Here is a 7786-nt window from a genome sequence, read left to right on the forward strand (position 1 = left end):
CATTTATTATATTTTTTTGGTTTGAGTTTAACATAATCCTGGATTTTTTTTTTCAAAAGCATTCTAACCGTAATTATTTGATTTAAATCTATACATGTTCATGAACTGAAAAGCAGGAAAAGAAGAACTCCAATTTCCATGAGTAGAACAAAAACTTGGGGTTTTTCCTAAGATTCTGTGTTCATATATAAGATGATAGTAACCTGACAAACCCATATAACACGGCTTCAAGTGCTTGGACCAATAACAGAGTCACCATGTCCCTCAATGAAACCAAACTAGTCGTGTGAGAAAAACTTTTGTGTTGTGTTATCTACTTATCTTAAATGAAGTGTTTCGAAAAAGTTTGGCACCTTCGAAAATTGGTGATGATATTTTTTTATTCTTATTTTTTAAAAATTTTTTTATTGCATATTATATGAATAAATATAAAGAGTTTATAGTATTAAAAATGTGTAAATTTTGATTTAGCCCCCTTAAAATTTTGATTTTAGTCCTTCTATATTAAAAAAATTAAACTTTAGCCCTCCCTAAACTTTATCCTAGCTCCACCCTGTTTCAAATATAATTTATTCACAATATATGAAATCACGATATATAGAATTTTAGAAGATGACGTATATTTCAAAACAAAAATAAATTATTCAAACTCACTAGACAGATAACAAAAAATAGTCAAGTTCAACNAAAGAACTTTTTAAATTGCACAGAAAAAAAAAGTTTTTATATTTTATTGTATGTCAAATGCCTCAACTTATGTCTTTATTTATACATGTGCAAAGTTTCACTTTAATATTTGTACTTCCCAAAAGTACTTGATTGGAAGAATGGGTTATGCTGAGTAGACACTGAATGGACATCTATAATGTAACACTCCTCTTGGATGTCCGTTTAAGATTATATCTCATTAAAACATTACTAAAGAAAAATCTAATGGAAAAAAATTTTAGTAAAGAAAAAAGAGTACAAAATTCTTTGTGATAGAGACTGTCTCATCAAAAACCTTGTCAAGAAAAATCCAATGGGAAAAAAACCTGACCAAGGGAAAAAGAGTACAGTCTCCCCCTCTTGTCGACATTATTTAATATCTCGAAATCGGCGCATCGATCCCAATATGATGTACCAATCTTTCAAAAGAGGTTTTTGGGAGTGACTTTGTAAATAAATCTGCCAGATTATCACTTGAGCGAATTTATTGGAGATCAATTGGCCCTTGATTTTGAAGATCATGAGTGAAGAAGAATTTGGCTAAAATATGTTTTGTTCTATCACCTTTGATGTATCCACCCTTAAGTTGAACAATGCATGCTGTATTATCTTCAAATAGGACAGTTGGAGCTATCTTCTGATCAATCAGTCCACATGATAACAGAATATATTGGATCAAACTCCTAAGCCAAAAACACTCGCGACTTGCTTCATATATCGCTAGTATTTCAGCATGATTAGAGAAGGTTGCTGCTATCATCTGTTTCGTGGACCTCCATGATATAGCTACACCACTATATGTGAATAGATATCCTGTTTGATATCTCCCTTTGTGTGGATTAGACAAGTATCAAGTATCAGCATAGCCAACTAATTGTGACTTGGATCGATATGGATAAAACAATCCCATATGAATCGTTTCATGAAGATATCGAAAGATTTGTTTGATTCCATTCTAATGTCTTCTGGTTGGAGAGGAACTATACCTTGCTAGTAAATTCACAGCAAATGATATATCAGGTCGTATATTATTAGCAAGATACATTAGTGCTCCAATGGTACTAAGATATGGTACTTCAGGACCAAGGATATCTTCATTTTCCTCCTTAGGACGGAATTGATCATTTTCCACATCCAAAGACCTTACGACCATTCGGGTACTTAATAGATGTGACTTATCCATATAAAATCTCTTCAAGATCTTTTCTGTGTATGTTTTTTTTATGAATGAAGATCCCATTTTTTGTATGCTCAATCTGCAGGCCGTCAGGTCGAGACAAAATTCAGTCTTTCCAAGATCTTTCATCTCAAACTCTTCTTTTAGAGTTTTTATAATTGTTGGAATCTTTTCAAGAGTTCCAATGATATTTAAATCATCAACGTCACGGCAATTATAATGAATCTAGATGCAGATTTCTTTATGAAAACACATGAGCAGATATCATCATTCTTGAATCCGTTTTTGGCCAGATACTCAGTAAGACGATTATACCACATTCGTCCAGATTGTTTTAGACTATATAAATATCTTTGCAATTTAACTGAGTATAACCCCTGCGAATAATCATTGGATGGTTTAGATATCTTTAGTTCTTCAGGGACTTTCATATAGATATCATGATCTAATGATCCGTATAAGTAGGCTGTTACCACATCCATTAAATGCATATACAGTTTATGATATGCAGATAAACTGACCAAATAACGCAATGTTATCGCATCCACTACAGGGAAATATGTTTCTTCATAATTTATACCGGGCCTTTGTGAAAAATCTTGTGCCACAAGTCGAGCCTTATAGCGTACAACTTTATTTTTCTCATTTCGTTTTCTCACAAATACTCCTCGGTATCCAACAGGTTTTACATCTTCTGGTGTACGGACTACAAGTCCAAATACTTCACATTTTGCAAGTGAGTCTAACTCAACCTTCGTGGCTTCTTTCCATTTTGGCCAATCATTTCTTTGTCGACATTCTTCAACTGATCTTGGCTCAAGATCTTTACTTTCATGCATGATATTTAATGTCACATTATATGCAAATATTTCATTGACAATTTTTCTCCTGTAAAGACATAATTTATCGAGATTTTGTCATTTTCACAATTTTCAGGTACCTAAATGTCTTCTGGCGTTAAAACTATATCAGAATTTTGGACAACTGCAGGTGTCTTTACTATATCTTTTTCAACAGAAATGCATTTACCCCTTTTCTTTTTCGAGGATTTTTGTCTTTGAAACCGACAGGCCTGCCACGCTTCTAACGTGAATTTGTTTCAGTGGCTATTTGTCTGACTGGGACATTAATTCGAATTTAGGCATTTTTCGATGGTATATAAGATTTGGTTATCCCCTTTGTATCAAAAAATGCAAAAGGCAATTCATTTGCTATTCTTTGCAAATGTATAATCTTTTGAACTTCTAGTTCACATTGCCCTAATCGAGGATACAAATGCATCAAGGATGATGCATTCTAATTAAGTTCCTTTTCAGGAAGCTTATTCTCTCCCCCTAATATTAAAAATTTTGATTCATCAAAATGACAGTCCAAAAATCGAGCTTTAAATACATCTCCAATTTGTATCTCAAGATACCTTACTATAGAGAGAGAATCATATCCAACATATATTCCCAATTTTTTTGGGGTCCCATTTTGGTGCGAGAATGTAGTGCAATGAGAACATATATTGCACACCCAAATATTCTTAAATGGTAAACATTTGGCTGTTGGCCAAAAGCTAATTGCATATGAGAGAACTGATGGTAACTCGTTGGCCTCAAACGAATAAGTGCTGCGGCATGTAATAGCATGCCCCCAAGCCGAATTTGGGAGATTTGTTCTCATAAGTAAGGGTCTAGCAATTAATTGGAGGCGTTTTATGAGTGATTCTGCTAACCCATTTTGTGTGTGAACATGAGCTACAGGATGTTCAACACTTATTCCATTAGCCATACAATAAGTATCAAAGGCTTGGAAAGTAAATTCACCAGTATTATCAAGACGAATTGCTTTTATTGAATTTTCTGGAAACTGTGCTTTTAATCGAATAATTTGAGCAAGTAATCTCTCAAACTCCAGGTTGCGAGAAGACAATAAGCACACATGTAACCATCTCGAAGATATGTCTATTAGGACCATAAAATATCTAAAAGATCCACACGGTGGATGAATAGGTTCACATATATCGCCTTGAATCCTTTCTAGAAATTTAGGAGACTTAAATCTAATCTTTACTGGTGATACCCTTAAAATTAGCTTTCCTTGAAAACATACAGCACAATAAAATTTACTAGATTTAAAAATCTTCTGATTCTTTAGTGAATGTCCATGGGAGTTTTCAATAATTTTTCGCATCATAGTTGTTCTCGAATGACCCAATCGATCATGCCAAGTTATAAATTCATTTGGGGTATTAAACTTCTGGTTTACAATGGCATGTGATTCAATTGCACTAATCTTGGTATAATATAATCCAGATGAGAGTGAGAGTGACTTTTCTAATATAACTTTTTTATTTGAATCATGAGTTGTGATACATAAGTACTCATAATTTTCCTCATTCATAGTTTTAATATGATATCCATTTTGGCGAATATCTTTATAACTTAATAAGTTCCTTAGAGACTTAGTAGACAATAGTATATGATTTATTATGAATTTTGTTCCTCCGGGAAACAAAATTATAGCACTTACAGAGCCTTCTATCACATTACCTAAGCCAATAACAGTATTAACATATTCTTCTTTTGACACAAGATGAGTAAACTATATATTACTTTTGAGAATGGTGTGCGAACTCGCACTATCCGCAAGGCAAACATCTTCGCTATATGTCCTTGCCATTTTCTTCAAAGACAAATAATAATAATAAAATTAGTAGTAGTACATGCATAGTTAAATTAAATTCTTGATTGGAATTATTTTTCTAAGAAAATAATGTCATATACTAAAATTTTGTTATTATCACTATTATTATTATTATTTTTAAAACTTGACACATTTAATGATTTTAAAATTCTTAAACATAAATATTAATATTTCATTATTTATATACATCATATTTGAAACTTAAATACATAGAAAGTAAAACTCAATAATACGTTTCTTACATTATTTATTTATATGAATATTTAACAATCTCACATATTAAACTATTCCATCATTGATCAAATGACCGATATTTTTTTCAGGATCCTCAAAGAAATCAGATACATCATAATGAGTAGTGGAATTTTCAGTATCAATTGAAACAAAATTCGACTCCTTTCCTCTGTCGTCATTTTTCAAATATGCTTGATAAAGATCGACTAGGTGCCTTGGGGTACGACAGGTACGCGACAAATGGTCCTTTCCACCACAACGAAAACATTCATCCTCTGTTGATTTATTTTGCCCAGTGTTTCTTTCTTTATCCCACTTTTGGTGAGATCCTTTCTTGTGAATATAATTCTTCTTCCTTCTATAATTTTTTCTCTTACTAACCCCTTGCCATTTACCTATTCTGGAATAATGATTTGCCGCATTTGCTTCAAAAAATGGGGCGGCACCAGCTGGGCGCGCTTCATGATTTTTTAAGAGTAACTCATTGTTGCGTTCAGCAACAAAAAGGCAAGAAATTAGCTCAGAATATTTTTTAAATCTTTTTTCTCGATACTGCTGGTGTAGGAGCACATTCGAGACATGGAAGGTTGAGAATGTTTTCTCTAACATATCATTATCAGTTATCTTTTTCCTACATAATTTTATTCGTGAGGTGATTCGAAACATTGCTGAATTATATTCATTTATGGATTTAAAATCTTGTAGACGCAAGTGCGTCCATTCATATTGGGTTTGAGGAAAGTATCAATGTCTTTTGATAATTATACCTTTCTTCAAGGTCTTTCCATAGATTTGTAGGATCTTTTAATGTGAGATATTTATTTTTCAATCCTTCGTCAAGATGATGACGAAGAAAGATCATGACTTTGGCTTTATCATTTTGGGATACATTATTTTCAGACTTAATGGTATCTCCAAGATCCATTGAATCAAGATGAATTTCAGCATCTAGTATCCATGATAAATAGTTGTTTCCAGATATATCAAGAGTATTAAATTCAATATGAGAGGACTTTAACATAATGAAAATTTGTTACCTGAGTCTTCTTAAAATTTGATCAAGTCTCGTACTGATAACGTGTTATAAAATAAATAAGGAAGAGAAATAAATATAAAATAAAGAAATATAATTAGATAACTCTAATAATAATATTCATCACGATTACTATCTCAATATAATATGGATGATTAATATATTTACTAATATTATATGTTATAGTATATGAAGAGAAAAGAAAAAGAAGAACTTTATGTATTGCACGTAGAGAGAGAGAAAAAGTTTTTATATTTTATTGTGTGTCAAATGCCAGCCTATGTTTTGATTTATACATGTGCAAGGTTTCATTTTTTCAAATATTGGAAAACATGTACCGTTTATTCTTTAATGTTTGTACTTCCCAAAAGTACTTGATTGGAAGAATGAATTATGCTGAGTAGACACTGAATGGACATCTATATTGTAACACAACCAATAATTAATTATTGACTATAACTAAATAAATTTACTCACTCTCACTGTTAGTGAAAAACTGAAAATGAAGAATTAGTTAGCAAAAATAGTTAATTTGTTACATAGAATTGTTTTTTTTTTCAAAGTTAGGAATGAGACTCGAACCTGCAATCTCTAAATGAGTATGAGAAGATTATGCCATTTGAGTTATAACTCGTTAGCACATAAAATTGTTGTTGAGCTTCCTATTTTTGGGAATAAAACATATTTTTTTGTTCTAATAGATTTTATCTTTATAGCCAGCACTATTATACTTGTATATATACGTGATTTTAGTAAGCAGATAGTTAAATCCTAATATTCTGTTAATTTTGTAGATTATACATTTTTGTTTTTCGTACACACTAGCTCTCTCAAAAACAAATTTTTTTTATTTTTCTTTTACTGTCAAGAAAATATTGCTTTCTCTAATCTCTTCTTAGTATCAAGAGCTTCGTTCTTGAATACAAGTCATGGCTTCCAGTGCTGCAAATTCAAATTCTTCTGTATCTTCTTATTCATCTTCCTCTTTATAACAATAGGACCTAACAATAGCAGTCTTTATCTGTTATCTTTGGTAAAGATTTGGAAGATCATTTACATCCTAAAAGAATTTTTATTCAATATATTACTGATGACAATCGTGTTATTGGTGTCCTCTCCATTGTATACAAGAGATGGAGACAAAAAGACTACAATATTATATCCTGACTTCTTGCTTCCATAGAGAAAATCTTCGAGATCAAAATGGTTGGTTGTATTTTTGCTTATGCTATTTGGAATAGAATTAAAGATTATTTTTTAAAATCTGTTAGGTACATAATTAAGCAACTAAAAGCTCAATTGAAGAATATAAAAAAAACAAGGTCTCATAGTTGTTGAGTATGTTTTGAAAATCAAGAAAATTATTGATTCTTTAGTATCTCTGAATTTTTTTTTAACTACTGACGAACATATTGATGCTCTTTTAGAGGGTCTTAATGAAGATTTTCAAAATTTTATCATCACTACTGTCTCAACTAAGCAAGGATTGTATTCCCTACAAAAAGTTGAGACATCAATTTTGTCGCATAATGACATGACTGAGAAATTTCATAAACATAATTCTCTTCTTGCTCAAGCACACCTTACTCAATCTTCTTTTTCATTTTCATAATTTTTTGGAAGAGGTTTTGGTGGTTGAAAGAGCCTATGGTAAAAAATTTACAGGCGGTGGTCGTTTCTTTTTGTCCAATAACATGCCACAATGTTAAGTTTGTGGACATTTTAACCACAGAGCTCGCATGATGACGTCAACAGCATGCACCAATTTTAAAAGTTAGTATCACCGCTCGGGAGCATAAAGGACTTTGTAACCACTAGGCTAAGATGCTCTTTAATATTATAGGTGTTTTTTTATAAATATATTATAATTTATTAGAGATATTCTAATTAATCATTTTATTTTATTAACTCTTTTAGTCATGCAAAATTTAAAATCTTCTTAC

This window comes from Arachis ipaensis, chromosome B03, assembly GCF_000816755.2.
Source record: "Arachis ipaensis cultivar K30076 chromosome B03, Araip1.1, whole genome shotgun sequence".
In the NCBI taxonomy this organism is placed as follows: domain Eukaryota; kingdom Viridiplantae; phylum Streptophyta; class Magnoliopsida; order Fabales; family Fabaceae; genus Arachis; species Arachis ipaensis.